The sequence below is a fragment of the Mesoplodon densirostris genome, chromosome 7 (genome assembly GCF_025265405.1).
Source record: "Mesoplodon densirostris isolate mMesDen1 chromosome 7, mMesDen1 primary haplotype, whole genome shotgun sequence".
Taxonomy (NCBI): Eukaryota; Metazoa; Chordata; class Mammalia; order Artiodactyla; family Ziphiidae; genus Mesoplodon; species Mesoplodon densirostris.
Genome location: NC_082667.1, coordinates 88,973,194 through 88,987,413, shown reverse-complemented (window position 1 = coordinate 88,987,413; position 14,220 = coordinate 88,973,194). Strand labels below are relative to the sequence as shown.

General features: G+C 44.3%; 1 long non-coding RNA gene across 2 annotated transcripts in view; it reads right to left on the bottom strand.

The window, feature by feature from the left end:
- LOC132494373 (uncharacterized) overlaps positions 1 to 14,220 on the bottom strand; it is a 110,129-nt gene that overhangs the window by 9,476 nt on the left and 86,433 nt on the right. The window contains exon 1 of one of the 2 annotated variants that reach the window (XR_009533050.1): positions 7,785 to 7,918. The exons of the other annotated variant lie outside the window; for it this stretch is intronic. This is a non-coding gene — a long non-coding RNA (uncharacterized LOC132494373). Of the gene's footprint in view, positions 1 to 7,784; positions 7,919 to 14,220 lie in introns of those variants that run through there. 2 annotated transcript variants of the gene reach the window in all.

Sequence of the window (14,220 nt, the reverse complement as noted above, 5' to 3'; positions counted from 1 at the left end):
TACTTGGCAGATTTTCTGAGGACTTAAGCCCAGAACACAGCCTGTCAGATCACTCTGAGGAACTGCTCAGAAGACCTAAGGGAGCAGTCAAGAAAAACCAGGTAGTCAGAACATCAAAAGATTACTATTAATTAAAGAAAACTAGACCTCTCAAGTTAAGGACTTTAGCACTTTTCTATGTATGAGAAGATGAAAGAATCTGGGCTCCGTGAAATCATTCCTTTGATATGCACCTTAACTCTAGAACCAGTACCCTGTTTTTCTCCATCCCGAATCCCCTCAAGGTGCACAGTTGAGGGTTCCTGCTTTGACGTCTGACTTGATGACTGCAACATCCTTTGTCTACTGATATGGCAGGGAACATTTTTCATCCACGGGTAAGAAATGGAGGAGAAAATTAACATAATTCAAGATATAAAACCATTACAATACTAAAAATTCCCAAATGTCAAACAAACATAAGTACCCTTGACCTGTAAAATGGAAGATGCCAAAGAAGGGAAAAAAAGAAACAATCAAGAAAATGTAGAAAATAAAGCATAAAATAAGATGGCAGAAATCAATAACAGTAGAACAATAATTAAATAAATCAAGGTAAATGTTATCATAAGATTTTTAAATTTCAAAAAAAAAAACCCATCAAACAAAACATATTGAAAATAAAGTAATAGAGAAAATTTAGAGAGCAAATATGAATGCAAAGAAGACCTGTTAGGTAGTTAGTCAGACATTAGCAGCAAGGAGGTGACAGTGGTGAGAAAGACAAGAAGAAGAAATTGAGTCACACGCAGCCATCTGGGGACTCTCCCTTGACTCCACCCAGAACGGGAGAAACTATGGTCGGGTGGTGGGCAGCTTATCCTGTTAAAGAGAGGCACAGTAACACAAGGGGACTTCTCCAGGCTGTGCATGCCCAGACCAGACAGGCGTATAACCTATAGTAAATCCAAACTCATTATACCATAATTACAATAAATTACATGTGGTTTTGCCCCTCCCCCCACCCAGTAGGCATTTCTTGGGGATTCAGGGATGAGAGCATGCGCAGCAGAAAACTTGTTCCATAGCTCAGGACTGTCAATCAAATAATGATCCTTGTCACTCACCCCCACCTCTCTGCAAAATGCTCCTTAAAAGCGCTCGTAAGCCTTTATAGGAATGCTGCTTTCAATCTGCAGAAACAGTACACCCATCCCCCCCACCCCGAGAGTGTACCTTTGCTTCGATATACTTTGCTTTGGGCTTGCTTCACTTCGCTGAAATAGCCTGTTCTCAGAAACAGCCTGCTCTTTCTCTCTCCTTCTCTCTCTCCCTCTCTGAGAGTGTACCTATGCTTAACTAAACTTTGCTTTCTGCTTAAGCTTAACATGGGAGTTTGCGATCCTTTGCTTACTATCATGGAACCAAGATAGCTGGTCCAGGCCTTCCACTGACCTCCTCTGTTGAAGCTATTTTGTTACAAAGCATGTCCACATGGTGACAGACCTAAGTCTAAATTTTGATAAAAGGTGGAATTAAGGTGAGAATATCATATGGGAGGAAAAGACTGTAGGAACAACAGTAGATGTAGGAGATATGTTTGTGAAAGTGCACATTCATGGCAATATAGCCAAATAAACTCACATGCCCACGTTCCCACTAAAACTGTATAAAATTATGACCAACAAGCAGAGAATACACATTATTTTAAAGCCCTCATGGGGCATTAACACATATTTACCATGTGAATCCTTCAGTGAATCTTGTGTTACTGCTAAGGGATAGGAAGTGGTGTCATAAGGGAATTTTGTGTAAGACTCAAAGCTCCCTTTCTATATGGTTCAGGCTGGACTTGAAGCTTCAGGGGCCTGGGAGGATGGGGCAGGAAAGGCAAGGCACACTCAGAAAAGAGAATACATCCATAACACACTAGGGGTATCTGAAGAGGCTGCTCAAGACCTGGCTCAGCCCCAAGGGTTTGACCCCTAGTCCTACTCTTCACCCTACAGCCCGTTAGGGTCAGGACCTTGGCTCACCCTAACCCATTCCTAGCTTCCGGGTATAGAATGAGTGCACATGTGTGAATGTTAGTGTTCTCTCAAAATTTACATGTTGAAATCCTACCTCTTAAAGATAGGAGGCCGGGCCATGCAAAAGTGCTTATGAGCTTTCATGAATGGGATTAGTGCCTTATAAAAGAGACTCCAGAGATATCTCTAGCCTCCTCCCATCATATGAGGATACAGAGAGAAGGCTCCAGCTTTGAACCAGGAAGAGAGCTCTCACTATGAGGTGGTCATACTGGTGACTTGATCTTGGGCTTCCCAGCCTCCAGAACTGTGATAATAAATGTCTGTTGTCTTTAATCTACCCAGTCTATGGTATATTGTTATAGCAGCCCTAATGGATTAAGACCACATACTTCAAAATTTATCTGGAGAGTGGGGACTGTCTTATCGTTGCAAACTAAGAAGTTGGGTTGAGACAACATATGAAAGATTTTTTTTAAGTAGAAAATTATGGATTATTGGATTTGAAAGTACTAGAGTGGTTAAGGAAAATGAGTACGTGTGTGTGTGCGTGTTTGCAGTGTGTCCCAAAAGTTTTTGTGCAGTTTAAAGATTTACTAACTCCAGAATTATAAACACTACAAACTTACAAAAATATCATTTGAAGGTTTAACTGTTACCAGATGCAAGTCTGTGTGCCTGATGCACAGTGAGGCTAAATACTGAAACAGCAGAGTTTGGAGCAGAGAAAGGTTTACACAGTGCCATGCAAGAAGACACGTGGCTCATGCCCAGGAAAACCCCCAAACTCCCTGAAGGCTTTCAGCAAAGCCTTTTTAAAGGCAAGGTGAGGGAGGGGCATGGCTAATTGTTGCAAATATCTTGGTGTTGGATCTTTTGTTCTAGCAGCTGGCCAGATGGGTCAGATCCTGGTCAGGTCACGTGTTCCTGTAAACCTCTAACAAAACAATTATTATTCTCTGTTCTGCAACTTTTTATCTCCATGAATGGGCTCTTAAAAGTCAGAGCCTTAGAAATAGGCTATCCTGTATATTTCAGGCTCTAGGCAACATTGTTTTACAAAAAGTGCAGAGCCAGCCCGGGTCACAGGAATGGACAGAGTTAGCTCAGGCAACAAAGCATAAAGATTAAAGTAAAAAAGATCTGATGTGGAGTCAGATTTGTTCTTCCCTATTACATAACTATTTATAATTCTTTCATACTTATGAATTTTGAAAAATAAATTATTTTAATTTTTGTGTGTAGTTCCCTCTGATAGAAAATGAGGCAAAACATACACTATTCAAAATTCACAAAACTAAATAAGTGTAAAAGAAATTCAAGTTCTATCCCTGGGTTTACACAAGACACAAACATGATGTGGGAAAGTTGGAGCTGAGGACAAAGGAAATCCTGAGTAAAAATATCTGTGAAACAGCCAGTCTTCTAGGGTCAGCTTAAGATGTTCAAGAGTTATCAAGTTGGTGGGCCTCAAGTAAAGGTCTCTAATGGATGAAGGAACCAGGTTCCAGATGGAATGAACAGAAAATTGGCTAAGGTCTCTCTGACAGGATGAGAGTAGTTGGAAGGAGGGATCTGGAAGCCCCAGGAGGGTGCAGGTGTCTGTGGGTCTGGATGGGAAGGAGGGGTAGTGATTCAGCCTCTTTCTCTTATTGCCCCTCCCCCACACTCAGGAGCCCTTTGTGACAAGGCCACAGCTCTGTGATGCAGGCCTGGGGTTCTGCCATCAAGTGAACTCCCAGTGCTCTGTTGCCTGAGGGCAGCAATGCAGTTCAGAAGATGGAGAATCTCTTTTCTTTGAAAAACACTGTTGCTATCTGGCTGAGATCCAGCCCAACTTCCTGGGTGATTGATATCATCCTTGGGTTCCTGTGTGGACTGGGGCTCTTCCTAATGTTACTCCCCTGCTTCCAGAGTAATCCATTCTTAGCACCACCTAGGAAACATAGAAACATCAGGAAGGTAAGAAACCTTTGGCTTAATCCCAGCAGAGATTATCTTTTTTTCTTATTCTTATTTCCACTTTTCTAAACCATCTAGAGAGACTCCTGAGATGGGAACTCTCAGAAAAGTAGAGAACATCATCCTTCTAGGGAAAAGCCAGGCCAGAGAGGGGTTAGAGTGGGCATGAGGATTTCTAGCCTAAGATCGTAGACCAGGAGTTCAGGTATGGTAGAGGGCTCCAGGGCAAGTCCCCAATGCAGTGACTAATGGTTAAGGACTGGATTACTAAGAGTTCAATCTCTGCAGGAAGGCTGACCCCTGAGCCCTGGTTCACCAGCCACCTTCCCACAGCGGGTGTCTCAAGTGAGACCTTCCTCTGTGTTGGGGCTGATCTAAGGGCAATGCTGAGCCCCTGAGAGCCTGAGAGAAGAGGCTGGAGTGGAGGTCTGGCCTTGGGAAGCAGAATCCTATCTGACAAAGCTCACGTGGGCATTTGGGTCTGAGAATGTGTGTGTTTCTTGATCAGAGGAACAGTGACAGAAGAAATCTATGGTGATTAAAACTTAAAAAATCCTTCTTGGGCTTCCCTGGTGGTGCAGTGGTTGAGAGTCCGCCTGCCAATGCAGGGGACGCGGGTTCGTGCCCCGGTCCGGGAGGATCCCACATGCCGCGGCGCGGCTGGGCCCATGAGCCATGGCCGCTGGGCCTGCGCGTCCGGAGCCTGTGCTCCGCAACGGGAGAGGCCACAACAGTGAGAGGCCCGCTTACCGCAAAAAAAAAAAAAAAAAAAAAAAAAATCCTTCTTTGCACTCTTCAAAGAAGAAAAACTGAAAATATTTCTATCCACTTTAAAAATAAGTAAAAGGGGAAAAAACCCCACAGAGTTTTAGTTAAATGTAGAAAGTCATGTTGTTCATGAACACAGCTTGCCTAGATAGATGACAGTGAGAGTTGGGTGTTAGCCCCTCATTTCTTTTTCTCTCTCAGCATCAAGTAGAGCTGAAGGGGAGGAGCAGGAGTAGGAAGAAAAGTGGATCTTTGAAAGGTAAGCCTTTGCCTTTCAGCCCTGCGTGCCCCCGAGAGTTAGCTTCCATCTCTCCTAATCCTGAGGGCCCAGCTTCACGGTCTCTGAGGATGCCAGTGGCAGAGCTTATTCTTCAGGAAACAGAGCCTTGGGAAGGCTCGTTGGAAGGAGATCAGAGCCCAGATACTTCCCAGAAATTTGTGCTTAGAATGAAGCCATGAGGACCTAGAAATGGGGTGTGTGGACTGTGGTGGACCATTGGTGCCTGGGTTGGGAAGTGGGACCTCCAAGTCCAACTGTGGACAAGTTGTTTAACTTTGCTCAGATTCCTCTGTGTGATGACCACTGACCTTTCTCCCCTACACAGCAGTTGTAAGGGCTACAGGGGTTAATTAACGTGGAGGCACTTTGCAAAGGACAAACCCTTTTCAAGTGAGACTTACCATCACTGTCAGGGACATGTGGCCTTGGACACTGATACTTGGGCTCCAGAGTCTAATCCTCCAAAGATTTCCCTTAAAGGGCCATTGCACTCAGCCTCCTGAAAGACTCTTAGGTCTCTGCCTTCACCACCATGACCCAGTCTCCTGATTTCCAGCTTGCAGAGATTGCCTGGAAGAACTGGAGGGGACTCACAACCTGGTTTCACTTCTGCAAAGGTAAAGAATCTTTCCCCTTCTCTCCTGGGTCGTCCTTCCTCCCAGAGCCTATAATGTGACCCCAGCCCTGGGAGGGGGAGCCATGGGAGGGCGTGGCTAAAGCCCTAGGGTGAGGGAGAGCAGGAGCATTATGAAGTCAGTGTGGGGACAGAGGAGGGTTCTTGGGCTACAGGTGCCCACCCCTGCCTGTCCTGTCCAGCCATCCTGGCCCCATCTGCTCTCCTACAGCTGCCTGGGGAGGCTTCCTGGCAAGGGCAACTTTCATCAGCTCTCATGTCAAGACCCTCCTGGTGAGATGTGCAAAGCAGTGCCTGCTGGAGCCTGTGGAAGATACTGCTTGAAGGGTTGGGAACCCTGCATGAACACCTCCTGTAGGGTTTCCTTCCTTGATCCAGACACTCGAGAGGTGCTGGAAGCACATATTAGAAGGTTTTGGGTAAAGCACAGGTGGACCCTCCCCCTCAAGGTCCTCAAGCCCATAAATCTCTTGAAGCTGAAAAAGCTCCAACCCTCCACCGTTCTGCAGTTTGCCTCTTCCCCTTCAGCCACCTGTGTGTCTGGGTCCCACTCAACAGTCACGTGTGCTGAGTTCCTGGAGAAACCTCCTCAGGCTCATTCAGGAGAGAAGGTGATAACAGAAGAGTCAGTTCCTACCCTGAAGAGGCCTCTCCTTGTCCCCTCCACTGTGTGTAAGGAAATCCAGAGTGCCCTGGGAGCGATTCCATCTGCTGACGACCATGGGCCCTCAAAGGCTTCTCTGACTGGACAGGAGGGCAGGCCACCTTCTCAGTCCCTCACACTCAGCCTTGTGGGCAGAACCTGGAAGAGTGAGACTGTGGAATGGGTCAAGAGGGACAGCCTAGAGCCAGGTCCAAGTTCAGCAATGGTCAGGAATGAGCCAACAGAGGAGAGTGGTGGTCAGGCCTCAGGAGACCCCTGCCATAGGGTAACAGTGATGGAGGTGAACTTAGGATCCCAATCTTTGAGAGGTGAAGAGGCCAGGGAGGCTGTGGAGGCCAAGGACTCTCCTGCTCTTCAACCACAGTCTAGTGTTATCTTGGAAACCAAAGTGTTGACAAAATCCCAAACCACAAATGTACATATGAGGAGTTTAGAGGTGCCAGGGGCCAGTAAAAGTCTCCTACTACCTAGAATGTCTGTTGTCCAACATCCAGGTGAGCCATGCCTTAACATGGGGGTTGCTAGTGAGTTTAACTCCAAAGTAAAGGTACAGTCAGACAACCAGCTTCAGGACTTTCCCAAACACATGTTCCTTGCTGCAGACAACTTGGCTTCTCAGGTGCCTCAGTGCCACCCCCAGAGAGTCCCCACCAGAGACAGGTTAGCTTCCCAGGAGACAAGTGGCCTTATGGAAGCCCAAAGGAGCAACCCAGGGCAGCAGGAGCCCAAAACTTCAAAACTCCAAGACTCATGGAAGAGCCAGAGCAAGATGATTGCCCCTACTTACAAAAGAGAGGACTGTAGGAGGCATAAACCAAGAGAGCATGAAGAAAGGTTTAAAGAATTAGGGACCTCTCAAGCTGGAAGTATGAGCCACCCTGCCCAGGTCAGGGGAATAACAGACTCTATTGGGAGCAGATGTCTCCAGCTCATGCCAGAGAAGAAACATAGCCCTCCAGAAAGCCTCTTCAGAAAAAGGATGAGGCTATTTTTAAAGTGGATTTTCCCCAATAAAAAAGTCAATGGTCGAGATGCTCTGCAAAAATTCAAGCCCACATCAGCCACTGCCCGGAGTCACGGATCCGTCAAAAGCAGATCAACCTTGAAGAGTGAGACTGCTGAGGGTCGGGCAGGCATGACAGCTGTTGGACAGATCCCAGAAGAAGAAAGAGCGATTCACCATGGACTTCACGCCACAAAGTTAAATGGACACAGACTGGAGTTCCAAGTCCCAGTATGTGGGCGTTTCGGCTGCCACAGGCTTACCTCCTACCCAGAGCAACGGAGAATGATGGGTTCTACAGCCTGCAGTCATAAAGCCACCTCCAAGGGCCAGAGTTGTTCTATCGGGGAAAGGGAAGTCAGACACCAACATAGTTTGAAAAGTGTAAGGTTCGACGATGAGCAGCTGGGCCTAAGGTGCCTCCCATCCTTGCCCCCCAAGAAGAGTTTGTTTCCAGTTAGTACCTGCCAGTATGGGCCAAGGATTCCAGGTGCCCCAGCCCGCCATCAACACTGTCCAAGGCATTGTCATCTTTGGGGAGGTGTCTTGCCTGGTCGACAGTAAAATCCTTCTTTAGTCTTCCCTTTAGTAGGAAGACATGTCTCCAAGTAAAAATTCAGTCCATGTAGAGAAAATGATTTTCTCATTAGCACATCCAAGATATTTAATGTTCCCCAATACATATATATATATATATATATATATATTTTTTTCTAATAAAAGCATAGTGTAATGGCTGCTGTCTGTGCTGTGCACTTTGTCTTCTAGAAGGGAGGGGCATGGAGGGAGGTTGACAGTAGCAACACAAGCTTGCTCCTTGTCTCGTGTCCCTTCATTGCACCTTATAATACTGTCATTACACAAACTAAAATTACTCTAACAATGAGATGGGAAAAACCTATGAAACCCACACCCAAGGATCTGGTTCAACCAGTCTTTCTCCTCCTTCTATGCTACTTTGAACTTTATGCAACTGTAGTGGATAGGTTTACACGATAGGGCCGGACATTCCAATTCAGGCTCCAGGAAGTGTCAGAGCCAAGTGGATGGAAGTTTGGGGGGAATAGAGTATGGGCTCTGAGTTCAGAAACAGGAGAAATCTTGCCCCTGGATCTCTTGGTAGGGAATATACAACATCTGCTCTTAAGAGTTCCTTCTCTCTCTGATGAAGGTTGGGATTGAGGTATGCCCTATGAACCCCTTTTAGCTTAGCCATAATAAAATGTACAGCATCACCCTCCCCCACCTCTGTTTTTCCTACACTTTAGAGCAGCAGCAAGGATGGCATTTCCAGCTCTGTGTGTGTAGGTGGGGGGAGTATCAGGGAGGCTGCTGAGGGCCGTGTTGAGTCCAGTCCCATATAAATGAATGGCTGTGTTCATGGGTCACCTACCTTCCACTCTATGTTAACCCCAGAGAAGGAGTTTTGGATGAATGGAATAGGGGTGTGACTGTGGGTAGTAACTATCTGATGGTCAAACACTGTGAATTTAGGGTGGGATGTAGGTGTAGAAAAATCATTGGATCCAAGGAAGGAGGCAAAGTGGTACCAGATTCCCATAAATTGCAGTTCTGAAAGAGCAGCCCCCTGACATACAACCACCATCTAAAGGCCTAAAGGGGAGGAAAAGTTAAGGGTCCAGTAGCTCACCATGGCCCCACGCCAGGGTCTCTACCCTATTCCAACTCTAAGATCACAGACCTAGAGAAACCACCTTTAGGTCAAAACAGAAGGTCAAACTTATAGAAGTAAAGCAAATCAGGGAAGGTTAATCTCTTAATACTATATTTAATAAGCTTACACATCATCACCTCTTTTTTTTTTTTTTGCGGTACGCGGGCCTCTCACTGTTGTGGCCTCTCCCGTTGCGGAGCGCAGGCTCCGGATGCGCAGGCTCAGTGGCCATGGCTCACGGGCCCAGCCGCTCCGTGGCATGTGGGATCTTCCCAGACCGGGGCACGAACCCGTGTCCCCTGCATCGGCAGGCGGACTCTCAACCACTGCGCCACCAGGGAAGCCCCATCATCACCTCTTGACTTTTAGAAAGGATAACTTAACAATAGGTGTAAAAGCCAGGACTAGGGATCTTGGGATGTGGCTCCTAGTCTGGTGACCTTCACATAAACACATGGCCCAAGGACTGCTCCAGGGGAGAGGTGGGGACTGGCTTGTGATTGTGTAGTAAGCCTTGCCTGTCTCCCAGTCCTTGATCACCCCAGAGCCTGGCAGGTGAAGAAGCAATCAGACAGGATTTGTGGTGGTATGGAGGTGACCTGTGCAAAGTGGATGGGGCAGGGTGCAATCCAGGAGTGTTCCACTGATCTGCTTCTGGCACAGCTTTTCTTGTCTCCTGACCCCCATCCATATGGAAAAGCAGGGAGATGAGGAAGAATTTCTCTAGAGTGATTTGGTGCTTTCTGCCATGTGCAGGGCGCATGGTGGACACAGCTCCAGGTGGTGTCTTTCTCATTGTGGAGATTTCTGTTCCAGCTGATGCCCCTGATCCAGATGACAACAGAAATGGACCCCATCCCCCATACCTGTCAGGCCCCGCAACACGTGGAAATGCTGTGACCTGGGGTGGAGGGGGCAGAGTGAGCACAGGACTGCTCACGCCCCTGGTTTCTCCCTGGAGCCAGGCCCTACCTCTGGGCCCCGATTCCCAAGGCAGCCTCCAGAATGGGCAGAGCAGTGAGAGTGGAGCCAGGACTTGTGGGAGGGGTCGGTACCCAGAGGAAAGAGTTGACAGGGTTGGGACCTTAGCCTGGCTACTGCTGGGTCCTCTCAGAGGCACCCAGAAGTGAGTTCTGGGAATATGGGGAAGCTGGACTTGGACCCCCCTGGCTCCTGTTGGGAGAGTGCCACAGACAGGTGATGCTGATGGAACAGCAAGAAAACAGAAAGAAGCAAGTCCCTTTGCCCTTCTCTTGCTGCTCCGTCTTCCATAAGGTACAGTAAGACAAGAAATTGAGAGACCAAAAGAAAAAAAGAAATGGAGAGACCCAGAGACAATACACAAAGACTTCACGGACACACCTCTCAAGAGAGACTTCTCACGCAAACACCTTTCTCAGAGATCACATACTGAGACCTCACACAGGGACCTCATGTTGCTTCACAGACCCTCAGACAGAAACCTAGCACAGATTTAACAGATTTCCCAGAGATACCTTCCAAAGGGACCTCATACAGAGACTTCACACAGAGATCTCACCCAGAGACAACACACAGAGACCTCACATCTATTCTTCAGTATCCATTGACAAGTCTTTCTTAGTGAATATGAAACCACTTAGCAAACTGGCAGCATGATAAATATATTATCAGTTGTGCCCCTCTGAGATCCACCAGACACTCACCGTCAGCATTACTCTAAATGGGGAAATGTTGGAGAAGTTTTGTTCTTTTGGAATGTCACTGCCTCTGAACAAAAGAATTATACATTACAAATGTAGATTTTCAAATTTCATTCTTAGGTGTTCATTAGCTTGAAAACCACATATTACATTATTTTATTTTTATTTATTTTAGAAGAATGAAGAAAATAATGTTTATTTCTTAGAAATGCATGTAGTACTCTATTTTTTTATTTTAAAAGATTTTTATTGGAGTATAGTTGAGTTACAAATTTGTGTTAGTTTCAGGTGTACAGCAAAGGGAGCCAGTTATACATATACATATGTCCACTTTTTTAAAAGATTCTTTTCCCATAGAGGCCATTACAGAGTATTGAGTAGAGTTCCCCGTGCTATACAGTAGGTTATTATTACCTATTTTGTATATAGTAGTGTGTATATGTCAATCCCAATCTCCCAATTTATCCTTCCCCCCTTATCTCCTGGTAACCATACGTTTTCATTTGTACTCTTTTTTTAGGAGAATCACAAATTTTAAGCACAACTAAAACACTGTCAGTCTCCAGTGAGAGAAAATATTTGTCCAGTTTAGTTATCATCCAGTCAAATGGTATCTGGCACATTTTTTACTTTATTGAGGACAGAACTTAAACTTGAGATGGCTTACTTGTTTCCTTTGGAAACATAAGAAAAACCTGCAACAAAGGTACTCTAGGAATGAAATAAACCAAGAAAGAAGCATCCGGACTCACATTCACTTCCCAGAGGGCTGTGTAACTAGCACATTATTTTGCACATAATAGCTTGCATCAGGTTTGTGGGGTTTGCTTTAGTTTTTAACAGGCCAATAATCATGTGAGGATTTTTCACAAGTCAAATTTCTGGTTTTAAATTTTACATTCTGGCAAAATTATGCTTCTGAATATTATTTTATTTCTTAAAATGTGGTAATGCCCTAAAATGATATTACACAATCATAACATTCAGCTAACATACTTAAAAAGATGGGCTATTAAGGATTCATTCTTCAATAATTCTATGAAATGCACATTTTCTAAGACATGCAGTTAGGATCCATTTTATATTCATTATAGGGTTAACACATTGCTTTAAAAATTTTTGAAAGATTATAAAATATATGACTTAGCCTATGCTTGACATTATACATGTTACCTCATAAAATTACTGAGGGAAGGCTATCTTAATATCTGAATTGAAGGTAGTGTACATTTAATCTACATTTGGCTTATAACAATGAATAATGAAAGGCTTTCATTTATTATATATCTCACACTTTCCAAAGGGTACACTTCTAAAAGACTACTGATTTCTCACTGCTAATAAGCAACCTATTGTCCTTGCCTTGGTAAAATCTATTTTAATGACAGCTGGTTCTCTCCCAGATTATCCATTGGTATTACAGCGTCACAGTCTTTTTTTTTTTTTTTTTTTTTTTGCGGTATGCGGGCCTCTCACTGTTGTGGCCTCCCCCGTTGCGGAGCACAGGCTCCGGACGCACAGGCTCCGGACGCGCAGGCTCAGCGGCCATGGCTCACGGGCCCAGCCGCTCCGCGGCATATGGGATCCTCCCAGACCGGGGCACGAACCCGTATCCCCTGCATCGGCAGGCGGACTCTCAACCACTTGCGCCACCAGGGAGGCCCTACAGCATCACAGTCTTTTAAGAGGAGCAGGGCTGACACGAGGACTCTTTGGGCTTATTTCTACAAGAAATTTAGTTTTTCTATTCTCCTAATTAAAAAATGTATAATTATTAATTTTTCACTTTACTCCCTTATGTCGTTGAATCAGAAAACAATGGACTATGGTCATGTATGTCATCTAATACTCTATCAGATCACTTTTTTTTAAATAGTGCAGCTTACTCAGGTAAGTTTACTGATCAGAACAAAATGGAATCAATTAGGAAAAAGTTCATACAGGAAAATACCTTTTTCAAAGTTGACTATTTTAACACAGTTAAATAAGCGATTATTTTTTAATCCTTTGAGTTAAAATTGTTCAGGGTGGCCAAGAAAGTCTGGAAACATGAAAAATGTCCATAAAAGCACTTTATTACTATAATACGTTGAATGTGTTGCTCCTCATTATTAATTCACAGTTCATTAAGCTGGGCAAAATTACAATGAACAATGTGCATTAAAGCAAAATTCCCATCAATCATGTTCCATCTGTCATACATTCTGTCAGATGATTTGTGTGTCTAATTTTCATGGAAAAACTTGTACCTTTACTCCAGAATAAGAAATCAAGGGGGATCAATCTATTAAAAAGATATTAATATTCCCAGACTCTGTGGCCTTCAGTATTTTCTTTTTAGGAAGATTCACCTAGTGCAAATCTTATAAATATTTTTACCATTTAATATGCCCAGACAAAATGGATACAAAAATTAGATAAAAGAGAAAACAACAAAAACAGATCCCCTTTGTTTTCAAAACATTTGATGTTTACATCAAAATATTTTGTTGAAAATGAAGTGATTTTTAATCTATAGTTAAAAGACACTATAATGATATTTAGAACATATTACAGATCTGGATTTTTACAAATAGATTTTTATTTAAAACAGGTCTCACACTGATATCAATAAACCAGGCACTCTAGAACAAAATGTGGAGAGATGGCAATTATGCGATGACTTCTTAATACTCCAAGGGAAAAAGATTTTTTCCAAAGTAATCCATCTACAATATTAACCCTTAAGATCTACTCCCCTTGATAGGTTTCAATATTATTTTCTCTTTTATACACATTTACTTTATAATTAACTCCTACAGGAGGACATTTCTGGAAATGTTCCCAGATATCTACAGCCACACTTTCGGTCATGATCACACCATGGAAAAAGTAGGGAACATCCAGATCCTGATGATCCAGGGGTTTCATAATTACCCCTTTGAGGTCAGTCAGAATCATAATCATTCCCAGAACAGGGTCGGTCTTTACATTTGTGCCCCTAGACATGCAGATTGTAACACTACCCACCCAAAGGCAAGTTGTCTTCCTTACTCAGGTTTGCAGGGGCACCACTCACTGTGGTAGCTAGAAGAGTCCGTTGCCCCCAGCCCGGACCTGCATTCTGTACTCTCCACACACACATCGTACTACAGATATACCCGTGGTGCTGATGAAACTTCCAGAAAGCTATAAAATAATGCATGCCAGGCACAGTAGATGAGCATTTAGAAAATGCTAACATCTTCTCTAGGAAATAAAGGTGACATACCTATGTGGCTTTAAGCATTTTTGTGCATTAGCTGGCCCCCTGGATCTGGGAAAAAGCATCTGATTTTAAAGTTTCTCAGCCTCATTCTCTGCAATGAAATCTGAAGCTCTTCCTTCCTTCTCTGAGTCCAGAAGCTGGAATTGATACAGTCTGCTCTCTGTGATTTGTCTCTACCATTTGTTTCCAGTGACCACTTCAACTCAGATATCTCTCAATTCAGGGATCACTCCTAAACTTCAGGAGGAAGGTCACTGCCCTTTTTATTCCCACCACAATTTTATGCTAGTAACCCT